Raw genomic sequence first — 13,279 nt, forward strand, 5'->3', positions numbered from 1 at the left:
TGAGAAAATGTAAAGACTTCTCATGGGAAAGGGCGTATCAGCTACTGATTGGGAAGAAGTTCAATCCTGTAATAAGAGTTTTTCAGTCACTAATACATTTGTCCCAAAGTTACAGACGCTTCTATTTCTAATTGATTGTGGAATTAAAGGAAGATTAAATGTGTGGAGGGAACATTATAAATACAGAGGAACACAGACAAGATATTTCAGCAAATGGAATCGTTTATACAGACGTCGGCCTGTCATAGATCTCCGACAAACACAGATTCTCTGAGACAAATAAATGTTCACTCGTATATTCTAATTACTGTCTCATTGCCAAGAGAGTTGGGATGCTGAGTGCATAAAACAAAAGGTGGGGATTTGCAAGATATTTAAACCCCTATTTAATTGAAAACATCACATTATCATATCCCTGGCTGTCCTCAGAGGAGCTCACACTCTAATCCCTACCATAGTCATAGTCTAATGTCCTACCATATTATTATTATGTATTTATATAGCACTGACATCTTCTGCAGCACATTACAGAGTACATAGTCATGTCACTGACTGTCCTCAGAGGAGCTCACACTCTAATCCCTACCATAGTCATAGTCTAATGTCCTACCATATTATTGTTATGTATTTATATAGCACTGACATCTTCTGCAGCACATTACAGAGTACATAGTCATGTCACTGACTGTCCTCAGAGGAGCTCACACTCTAATCCTACCATAGTCATAGTCTAATGTCCTACCATATTATTGTTATGTATTTATATAGCACTGACATCTTCTGCAGCACATTACAGAGTACATAGTCATGTCACTGACTGTCCTCAGAGGAGCTCACACTCTAATCCTACCATAGTCATAGTCTAATGTCCTACCATATTATTATTATGTATTTATATAGCACTGACATCTTCTGCAGCACATTACAGAGTACATAGTCATGTCACTTACTGTCCCTCAGGGGAGCTCACAATCTAATCCCACCATAGTCATAGTGTAATGTCCTGCCATATTATTATTATGTATTTATATAGCACTGACATCTTCTGCAGCACATTACAGAGTACATAGTCATGTCACTAACTGTCCCTCAGAGGGGCTCACACTCTAATCCTACCATAGTCATAGTCTAATGTCCTACCAAATTATTATTATGTATTTATATAGCACTGACATCTCCTGCAGCACATTACAGAGTACATAGTCATGTCACTGACTGTCCTCAGAGGGGCTCACACTCTAATCCTACCATAGTCATAATCTAATGTCCTACCATACAATTATTATGTATTTATATAGCACTGACATCTTCTGCAGCACATTACAGAGTACATAGTCATGTCACTGACTGTCCTCAGAGGGGCTCACAATCTAATCCTGTCATAGTCTAATGTCCTACCATATTATTATTATGTATTTATATAGCACTGACATCTTCTGCAGCACATTACAGAGTACATAGTCATGTCACTGACTGTCCTCAGAGGAGCTCACACTCTAATCTTACCATAGTCATAGTCTTATGTACTACCATATTATTATTATGTATTTATATAGCACTGACATCTTCTGCAGCACATTACAAAGTACATAGTCATGTCACTGACTGTCCTCAGAGGAGCTCACACTCTAATCTTACCATAGTCATAGTCTTATGTACTACCATATTATTATTATGTATTTATATAGCACTGACATCTTCTGCAGCACTTTACAGAGTATGTAGTCATGTCACTGACTGTCCCCAGAGGAGCTCACAATCTAATCCTACCATAGTCATAGTCTAATGTCCTACCATATTATTATTATGTATTTATATAGCTCTGACATCTTCTGCAGTACATTACAGAGTACATAGTCATGTCACTGACTGTCCTCAGAGGAGCTCACACTCTAATCTTACCATAGTCATAGTCTTATGTACTACCATATTATTATTATGTATTTAAATAGCACTGACATCTTCTGCAGCACATTACAGAGTACATAGTCATGTCACTGACTGTCCTCAGAGGAGCTCACACTCTAATCTTACCATAGTCATAGTCTTATGTACTACCATATTATTATTATGTATTTATATAGCACTGACATCTTCTGCAGCACTTTACAGAGTATGTAGTCATGTCACTGACTGTCCCCAGAGGAGCTCACAATCTAATCCTACCATAGTCATAGTCTAATGTCCTGCCATATTATTATTATGTATTTATATAGCTCTGACATCTTCTGCAGTACATTACAGAGTACATAGTCATGTCACTAACTGTCCCTCAGAGGGGCTCACACTCTAATCCTACCATAGTCATAGTCTAATGTCCTACCAAATTATTATTATGTATTTATATAGCACTGACATCTCCTGCAGCACATTACAGAGTACATAGTCATGTCACTGACTGTCCTCAGAGGGGCTCACACTCTAATCCTACCATAGTCATAATCTAATGTCCTACCATACAATTATTATGTATTTATATAGCACTGACATCTTCTGCAGCACATTACAGAGTACATAGTCATGTCACTGACTGTCCTCAGAGGGGCTCACAATCTAATCCTGTCATAGTCTAATGTCCTACCATATTATTATTATGTATTTATATAGCACTGACATCTTCTGCAGCACATTACAGAGTACATAGTCATGTCACTGACTGTCCTCAGAGGAGCTCACACTCTAATCTTACCATAGTCATAGTCTTATGTACTACCATATTATTATTATGTATTTATATAGCACTGACATCTTCTGCAGCACATTACAGAGTACATAGTCATGTCACTGACTGTCCTCAGAGGAGCTCACACTCTAATCTTACCATAGTCATAGTCTTATGTACTACCATATTATTATTATGTATTTATATAGCACTGACATCTTCTGCAGCACTTTACAGAGTATGTAGTCATGTCACTGACTGTCCCCAGAGGAGCTCACAATCTAATCCTACCATAGTCATAGTCTAATGTCCTACCATATTATTATTATGTATTTATATAGCTCTGACATCTTCTGCAGTACATTACAGAGTACATAGTCATGTCACTGACTGTCCTCAGAGGAGCTCACAATCTAATCCTACCATAGTCATAGTCTAATGTCCTACCATATTATTATTATGTATATAGCACTGACATCTTCTGCAGCACATTACAGAGTACGTAGTCATGTCACTGACTGTCCTCAGAGGGGCTCACACTCTAATCCTACCATAGCCATAGCCTAATGTCTTACCATATTATTATTATGTATTTATATAGCACTGACATCTTCTGCAGCACATTACAGAGTACATAGTCATGTCACTGACTGTCCTCAGAGGAGCTCACAATCTAATCCTACCATAGTCATAGTCTAATGTCCTACCATATTATTATTATGTATTTATATTGCACTGACATCTTCTGCAGCACTTTACAGAGTACATAGTCATTTCACTGACTGTCCTCAGAGGAGCTCACAATCTAATCCTACCATAGTCATAGTCTAATGTCCTACCATATTATTATTATGTATATAGCACTGACATCTCCTGCAGCACATTACAGAGTACATAGTCATGTCACTGACTGTCCTCAGAGGGGCTCACACTCTAATCCTACCATAGCCATAGCCTAATGTCTTACCATATTATTATTATGTATTTATATAGCACTGACATCTTCTGCAGCACATTACAGAGTACATAGTTATGTCACTGACTGTCCTCAGAGGAGCTCACAATCTATTCCTACCATAGTCATAGTGTAATGTCCTACCATATTATTATTCTGTATTTATATAGCACTGACATCTCCTGCAGCACATTACAGAGTACATAGTCATGTCACTGACTGTCCTCAGAGGAGCTCACAGTCTAATCCTACCATAGTCATAGTGTAATGTCCTACCATATTATTATTATGTATTTATATAGCACTGACATCTCCTGCAGCACTGTACAGAGTACATAGTCATGTCACTGACTGTCCTCAGAGGAGCTCACACTCTAATCCTACCATAGTCATAGTGTAATGTCCTACCATATTATTATTATGTATTTATATAGCACTGACATCTTCTGCAGCACATTACAGAGTACATAGTCATGTCACTGACTGTCCTCAGAGGAGCTCACACTCTAATCCTACCATAGCCTAATGTCCTACCATATTATTATTATGTATTTATATAGCACTGACATCTTCTGCAGCACATTACAGAGTACATAGTCATGTCACTGACTGTCCTCAGAGGAGCTCACAGTCTAATCCTACCATAGTCATAGTGTAATGTCCTACCATATTATTATTATGTATTTATATAGCACTGACATCTCCTGCAGCACTGTACAGAGTACATAGTCATGTCACTGACTGTCCTCAGAGGAGCTCACACTCTAATCCTACCATAGTCATAGTGTAATGTCCTACCATATTATTATTATGTATTTATATAGCACTGACATCTCCTGCAGCACATTACAGAGTACATAGTCATGTCACTGACTGTCCTCAGAGGAGCTCACACTCTAATCCTACCATAGCCTAATGCCCTACCATATTATTATTATGTATTTATATAGCGCTGACATCTCCTGCAGCACATTACAGAGTACATAGTCATGTCACTGACTGTCCTCAGAGGAGCTCACACTCTAATCCTACCATAGTCATAGTGTAATGTCCTACCATATTATTATTATGTATTTATATAGCACTGACATCTCCTGCAGCACATTACAGAGTACATAGTCATGTCACTGACTGTCCTCAGAGGAGCTCACACTCTAATCCTACCATAGCCTAATGCCCTACCATATTATTATTATGTATTTATATAGCGCTGACATCTCCTGCAGCACATTACAGAGTACATAGTCATGTCACTGACTGTCCTCAGAGGAGCTCACACTCTAATCCTACCATAGTCATAGTCTAATGTCCTACCATATTATTATTATGTATTTATATAGCACTGACATCTTCTGCAGCACTGTGCAGAGTACATAGCCATGTCACTGACTGTCCTCAGAGGAGCTCACACTCTAATCCTACCATAGCCTAATGCCCTACCATATTATTATTATGTATTTATATAGCACTGACATCTTCTGCAGCACATTACAGAGTACATAGTCATGTCACTGACTGTCCTCAGAGGAGCTCACACTATAATCCTACCATAGTCATAGCCTAATGTCCTACCATATTATTATTATGTATTTATATAGCACTGACATCTCCTGCAGCACATTACAGAGTGCATAGTCATGTCACTGACTGTCCTCAGAGGAGCTCACACTCTAATCCTACCATAGTCATAGCCTAATGCCCTACCATATTATTATTATGTATTTATATAGCACTGACATCTTCTGCAGCACATTACAGAGTACATAGCCATGTCACTGACTGTCGTCAGAGGAGCTCACACTCTAATCCTGTCATAGTCTAATGTCCTACCATATTATTATTATGTATTTATATAGCACTGACATCTTCTGCAGCACATTACAGAGTACATAGTCATGTCACTGACTGTCTTCAGAGGAGCTCACACTCTAATCTTACCATAGTCATAGTCTTATGTACTACCATATTATTATTATGTATTTATATAGCACTGACATCTTCTGCAGCACATTACAGAGTACATAGTCATGTCACTGACTGTCCTCAGAGGAGCTCACACTCTAATCTTACCATAGTCATAGTCTTATGTACTACCATATTATTATTATGTATTTATATAGCACTGACATCTTCTGCAGCACTTTACAGAGTATGTAGTCATGTCACTGACTGTCCCCAGAGGAGCTCACAATCTAATCCTACCATAGTCATAGTCTAATGTCCTACCATATTATTATTATGTATTTATATAGCTCTGACATCTTCTGCAGTACATTACAGAGTACATAGTCATGTCACTGACTGTCCTCAGAGGAGCTCACAATCTAATCCTACCATAGTCATAGTCTAATGTCCTACCATATTATTATAATGTATATAGCACTGACATCTTCTGCAGCACATTACAGAGTACGTAGTCATGTCACTGACTGTCCTCAGAGGGGCTCACACTCTAATCCTACCATAGCCATAGCCTAATGTCCTACCATATTATTATTATGTATTTATATAGCACTGACATCTTCTGCAGCACATTACAGAGTACATAGTCATGTCACTGACTGTCCTCAGAGGAGCTCACAATCTAATCCTACCATAGTCATAGTCTAATGTCCTACCATATTATTATTATGTATTTATATTGCACTGACATCTTCTGCAGCACTTTACAGAGTACATAGTCATTTCACTGACTGTCCTCAGAGGAGCTCACAATCTAATCCTACCATAGTCATAGTCTAATGTCCTACCATATTATTATTATGTATATAGCACTGACATCTCCTGCAGCACATTACAGAGTACATAGTCATGTCACTGACTGTCCTCAGAGGGGCTCACACTCTAATCCTACCATAGCCATAGCCTAATGTCTTACCATATTATTATTATGTATTTATATAGCACTGACATCTTCTGCAGCACATTACAGAGTACATAGTTATGTCACTGACTGTCCTCAGAGGAGCTCACAATCTATTCCTACCATAGTCATAGTGTAATGTCCTACCATATTATTATTCTGTATTTATATAGCACTGACATCTCCTGCAGCACATTACAGAGTACATAGTCATGTCACTGACTGTCCTCAGAGGAGCTCACACTCTAATCCTACCATAGCCTAATGTCCTACCATATTATTATTATGTATTTATATAGCACTGACATCTTCTGCAGCACATTACAGAGTACATAGTCATGTCACTGACTGTCCTCAGAGGAGCTCACAGTCTAATCCTACCATAGTCATAGTGTAATGTCCTACCATATTATTATTATGTATTTATATAGCACTGACATCTCCTGCAGCACTGTACAGAGTACATAGTCATGTCACTGACTGTCCTCAGAGGAGCTCACACTCTAATCCTACCATAGTCATAGTGTAATGTCCTACCATATTATTATTATGTATTTATATAGCACTGACATCTCCTGCAGCACATTACAGAGTACATAGTCATGTCACTGACTGTCCTCAGAGGAGCTCACACTCTAATCCTACCATAGCCTAATGCCCTACCATATTATTATTATGTATTTATATAGCGCTGACATCTCCTGCAGCACATTACAGAGTTTATAGTCATGTCACTGACTGTCCTCAGAGGAGCTCACACTCTAATCCTACCATAGTCATAGTGTAATGTCCTACCATATTATTATTATGTATTTATATAGCACTGACATCTCCTGCAGCACATTACAGAGTACATAGTCATGTCACTGACTGTCCTCAGAGGAGCTCACACTCTAATCCTACCATAGCCTAATGCCCTACCATATTATTATTATTATGTATTTATATAGCGCTGACATCTCCTGCAGCACATTACAGAGTACATAGTCATGTCACTGACTGTCCTCAGAGGAGCTCACACTCTAATCCTACCATAGTCATAGTCTAATGTCCTACCATATTATTATTATGTATTTATATAGCACTGACATCTTCTGCAGCACTGTGCAGAGTACATAGCCATGTCACTGACTGTCCTCAGAGGAGCTCACACTCTAATCCTACCATAGCCTAATGCCCTACCATATTATTATTATGTATTTATATAGCACTGACATCTTCTGCAGCACATTACAGAGTACATAGTCATGTCACTGACTGTCCTCAGAGGAGCTCACACTCTAATCCTACCATAGTCATAGCCTAATGTCCTACCATATTATTATTATGTATTTATATAGCACTGACATCTTCTGCAGCACATTACAGAGTACATAGTCATGTCACTGACTGTCCTCAGAGGAGCTCACACTCTAATCCTACCATAGTCATAGCCTAATGTCCTACCATATTATTATTATGTATTTATATAGCACTGACATCTTCTGCAGCACATTACAGAGTACATAGTCATGTCACTGATTGTCCTCAGAGGAGCTCACACTCTAATCCTACCATAGTCATAGCCTAATGTCCTACCATATTATTATTATGTATTTATATAGCACTGACATCTTCTGCAGCACATTAGAGTACATAGTCATGTCACTGACTGTCCTCAGAGGAGCTCACAATCTAATCCTACCATAGTCATAGTCTAATGTCCTACCATATTATTATTATGTATTTATATAGCACTGACACCTTCTGCAGCACATTACAGAGTACATAGTCATGTCACTGACTGTCCCTCAGAGGAGCTCACACTCTAATCCTACCATAGCCTAATGTCCTACCATATTATTATATGTATTTATATAGCACTGACATCTTCTGCAGCACATTACAGAGTACATAGTCATGTCACTGATTGTCCTCAGAGGAGCTCACACTCTAATCCTACCATAGTCATAGCCTAATGTCCTACCATATTATTATTATGTATTTATATAGCACTGACATCTTCTGCAGCACATTAGAGTACATAGTCATGTCACTGACTGTCCTCAGAGGGGCTCACAATCTAATCCTACCATAGTCATAGTGTAATGTCCTACCATATTATTATTATTATGTATTTATATAGCGCTGACATCTTCTGCAGCACATTACAGAGTACATAGTCATGTCACTGACTGTCCTCAGAGGAGCTCACAATCTAATCCTACCATAGTCATAGTCTAATGTCTTACCATATTATTATTATGTATTTATATAGCACTGACATCTTCTGCAGCACATTACAGAGTACATAGTCATGTCACTGACTGTCCTCAGAGGAGCTCACACTCTAATCCTACCATAGTCATAGTCTAATGTCCTACCATATTATTATTATGTATTTTATTTGTAGCAGTGACATTATTGCAGCACCCCTGACATTCACAGACGTCAGAGGCAGGCCTGTTCGTGCAGTGTGGCCGCACATCACTGACATTGGGGGTCTTTTTGTTGTGCTCAGCCGCCTCCCCCCTCACTCCAGCTGATACACGTGCCTCACACCCAGCACAGTGACAGCAGCCTATGGGCGTGGCCTGCCATTTATCATTCACAATAGAGAGCAGGCAGTAGCGTCACCGCGCAGGTGCACTGGCCTCAGCGAGTTCTCGGCCCGTCTCGCTAGCAACCAGTCCGCGCATGCGCACAGAGGCCGGCCTCAGCCCAGAGCGGCGTCCTGCGCCTGCGCAATGGCGGCCTCCCCGGCCAGCAGCAGTTATCCGCGCCTGCGCAGTGGCGTCGCGGCTGGTTCCCAGGCTGAGCCTTCCCCGCGCAGGCGCAGAGCGTTCCCGGGCAACCGACGGCTGCTGTCAGCGTCCGCCGCACCGAGGAGGCCCCGGGGGGCGGGAGCAGCGCGGAGAGGTCGGCCCGGTGACATGGCTGGGTGACGGCGGAGACCCCGGGACAGGTGAGGCCTGAGGGAGGGGAGCACTGTGACGGGGGGTGCTGTCACTACGGGGGGACTCCAGACACGCAGGGAGGGGGGGCTATTATCACCGTTGGAGGGGGGAAGGGGGTGTATATAACGTGTGTATGGGGGGGGGGGGGGGGGGGCGGTGCAGAGCCTCTCTGTATAATATATGTGTGTGTGTATAATGCTGGGCCTGCTATAGTGACAGGTGATATATAGTGTAATGCTCGTCTATTCCTCACAGGGCCTGTTATCCTGTGTACAGTGTGTATATATAATATGCTTTGTCCAAATACAATACCCTTATATACAAACATATAATACTGCAAGACAAGGGGGTGATGTGCTGTCACTGATATATATACATACACCTTACAGGCCCTGTCATGTGTATGAAAGTATAATGCATGGGGGCTATAGGCTCTCTAATCACAACTGTATCGTAATATGATATATATGCTCTATATATAGAGACTGGTGTCTTTATATAATAGTGAACCATATCTATCTATCTATCTATCTATATATATATATATATATATATATATATATATATATTATTCTCCTCCAAACAACATATTGACAAACATACTGTTTTACATGTCAACGATGTCGGGTCCTTAATATAGTGATATGATTACATCATTATATCCTACCATAGTTATACACTCCTCTCAGGGCGTGTGTGTGTGTGTGTGTGTGTGTGTGTGTGTATATCAGCAAAAACATGGTATACAGAGGCGCCAGAGTAGAGTAAAACGTTTTAAAAACCGCTTAAAAGGAGAGGGGGGTGTTCAGGTGGATTCACCTCCCTCTTACAAAAAAAAAGAAAACTCACTTGAGTCTCAATAAAACAGAATTGTCAAATAATTTATTCAACTCCACAAATGCAACGAGTTTCGCGGGCGTGACCCCGCTTCCTCAGGCAAAAATGGGAGCACAACTCAGTGGGTCAAGCTGTAGGTTTGTGCGCCTCTGTGCTCCCCACCTGCATTTAAAGTGGTTGCCTATAGGTAACCCGTGTTTGTGAGTATACATTTATACATAAAATTGTATTGAACTCTTCATTTTACCTGACAATACTGCACCATATTGGGCTCTCGATTCTCTTCTTGTTTTTAAGCATACGTGTGTGTGTATATGTAAGTGTAATGTATTGGGTCTATAATCTCTATACACCTCTGTATCATCAGTATATGTATGTAGGCAGGCTCATATATAGTGACAGGTGTCATAGTACAATAGTGACTGTGTGTATGTATGTATGTATATGTGCATGTATGTGTATATATTAGACCTGTGATCAGTCATTCTCGCTGTGTGATCACTGGCAATATATAGTATTAATTTATTCATCACTGGGTATGCCATTTTGTATACGGCGTTAATATATTTCTGTATATACGTAATCCCACTATATATGTCAGCAGTGTGAAGCAATTGGGCATAATCGGGGACATATTAACACATTATATAATAATAATGTATTCTTCAAATGACATAATATCTAGACATTGGTACATCGTTTAGAAGTGTTTGACAAGCTAATAAATTACAGGGGCAAACTGTCCGAATAGTAACAAAACCTACCACATTTTGCAAGACACAAAAGCCTTGCAAGCTTACAGGCTAGGTTCACAGTGGGGGGTCCCTGTAACCACAGGAGCAGGAAATCGGCGAAACAGGTTATCCGAGCATCTTTTAGCATAGAGTGTAACATAAGTCATTGAAAAGAATGCTTCACTGCCAACGCTCTTTTACGATAGCGCAGTGTGTTGGGGTGCCGTATGCCGTTATACTGCACCTGCTAAACTGTGGATAATAAAATGGAAATGCATAGCATAGGGATAGCCAAATCTCAGAGTTGGGTTGCTGCAACTCATGGAAACTTAAAATACACTTGAAGCCAGAGGATATGGCGGCTGCTATCTTTATTTCCTGTTAAACAATACCAGTTGCCTGGCAGTCCTGCTGATCTCTTTGGCTGCAGAGGTGTCTGAATCACACACCTGAAACAAGCATGCAGCTAATCCTGTATGACTTCAGTCAGAAACATCTGATCTGTATATTTGTTCAGGGTCTATTGCTGAAGGTGTCGATACATCTAGCAATTTGGCGGCCGATCGACCATCCAATGTGATTTCTATTAAGTTGGATGAAAATCGGTGCCGGCAGAAGAATGCCCAATCGACGATTCGACAAATTTTGGACCGAAATTGGTCAAATGTAATGATTGGACATGTTGGGAATGGGAAATGTTGGGCTGTCGTGGTCGATCGGGTGGATGGTGGTGATGTTTTACATTGCGAGTGGCAAAACCTTCCGCTGCTGTCCCTCTCAAATGTTATATGTACTCCCTGCTGCTCATGAATGAAAATGCTTTACCTGTCCGCTGTACTTCCGCGTTCGGGTCTACCGTGACCTTCGCCATATAGCATGTGGGGTGCATGTGTGACTTTACACATGTCCCATGTACTATAAGGCTGGCAGCCATGCTGGGCATCAGTGCTGAAGTACAGCAGACAGGTAAAGTATCTTAATGCACGGGCCCCAGGGGGGCACATAAAACATTTAGGGGGGTTACCTGGGGGCTGTGAGGCGGCGTCATATGGCCGATCCCCCAAAAGATTTCATGCTGAAATTGATCGAGAATTGGCTAGCAGTGTATGGGCAGCCAGCAGATGTCTTTATAATCAGGTTTTATCAGAGAGAGATCTGTCTCTTGGTCCAAACTGCCCATACATGTGTATGAGAGGCAGAGGATCAGCAGGACAGCCGGGCAATCTGCACTGTTTAAAAGGAAATGCATGAGGCACCCTCTCAGTTCAGGAATCTGTGAAATCCGATGCTGAACTCTTGTCTTATCCACAGAGGTTGTTAGTGGAGTAGTTGCTAAATTTCCTGCAGGCCACTTTGCTGGACAGAGTGGCCACTAAAGGTTACCACTAGGGATGGCCCTGCTTAGATCTCATGAGGAAGCTCAGGATCAGTTTGATCAGCTGATAGATGTCTAAGGGCCCGCTCAGACTGCACGCGTTTCCAGCCGCGTTTTGGAAACGCGTGCGGGGGGGCCGACACGCAGGACATCAGACAGTGCATAGAGTGCACTGTCTGATGTTCACACTGCATGCGTTCCGGGCCTGTGCGGTCCGGGAACGCATGCTGCACGCAGATTTTACAAAAACACGCGGCTGTCCCATTTACTTTTCAGTGATGGGATCAGCCACGCAACGCATACGAACGCGGATGGCGTGCGTTCGTACGTGTTGCGTTCTGCATGCGTGGCCGTCCGCGTTTTGCAGTCTGAACGGGCCACCTTTTGTCTTATTACAAAACTATGATTGCTGTGTATACATAATTATGGTGTACATGTCAGTGATGCAGACTAATTGTCTTATTATTATAGAATATTAGCTTACATATGGTTTACACACATTGCACAGCTGTGCCCAGCTATATAACTAGCTATACACTGTATACATAATACTGCAAAGTCCCCAATATCTGGAGCTCAGGCTTCCAGAAGTCTCATCTAACCGGCGTAGAGGCGGCACACAATTGGCTTTGCTATTTCAAGCATGTATTGATAGTGGAGCAAACACTACATGTTACGAACCTTCACGGTTCTTCCTCAGGTGTACACCTGAGGAAGAACCGTGAAGGTTCGTAACATGTAGTGTTTGCTCCACTATCAATACATGCTTGAAATAGCAAAGCCAATTGTGTGCCGCCTCTTCACTGATATTGCACTTTGTCGCTCAGGGGGGTGACCTGAGTGAGGCGCAGCACCGGCATCGCAAGGGATATTTTTCCTGCGGAGGTTCCAGGACCGTGAAGTACCCACTTGAAGTC

At 41.2% G+C, this 13,279-nt stretch overlaps 1 protein-coding gene across 1 annotated transcript in view; it reads left to right on the forward strand.

The window, feature by feature from the left end:
- Positions 1–9,269: 9,269 nt before the first annotated feature.
- The window catches only part of CAMSAP1 (calmodulin regulated spectrin associated protein 1), a 124,447-nt gene continuing 120,437 nt past the window's right edge, over positions 9,270–13,279 (forward strand). Inside the window, exon 1 of the mRNA XM_068249202.1 lies at positions 9,270–9,424. The gene's annotated coding sequence lies outside the window, so the exon portion shown is untranslated. The remainder of the gene's footprint in view (positions 9,425–13,279) is intronic.

The sequence above is a fragment of the Hyperolius riggenbachi genome, chromosome 8 (assembly GCF_040937935.1).
Source record: "Hyperolius riggenbachi isolate aHypRig1 chromosome 8, aHypRig1.pri, whole genome shotgun sequence".
Classification (NCBI taxonomy): Eukaryota; Metazoa; Chordata; class Amphibia; order Anura; family Hyperoliidae; genus Hyperolius; species Hyperolius riggenbachi.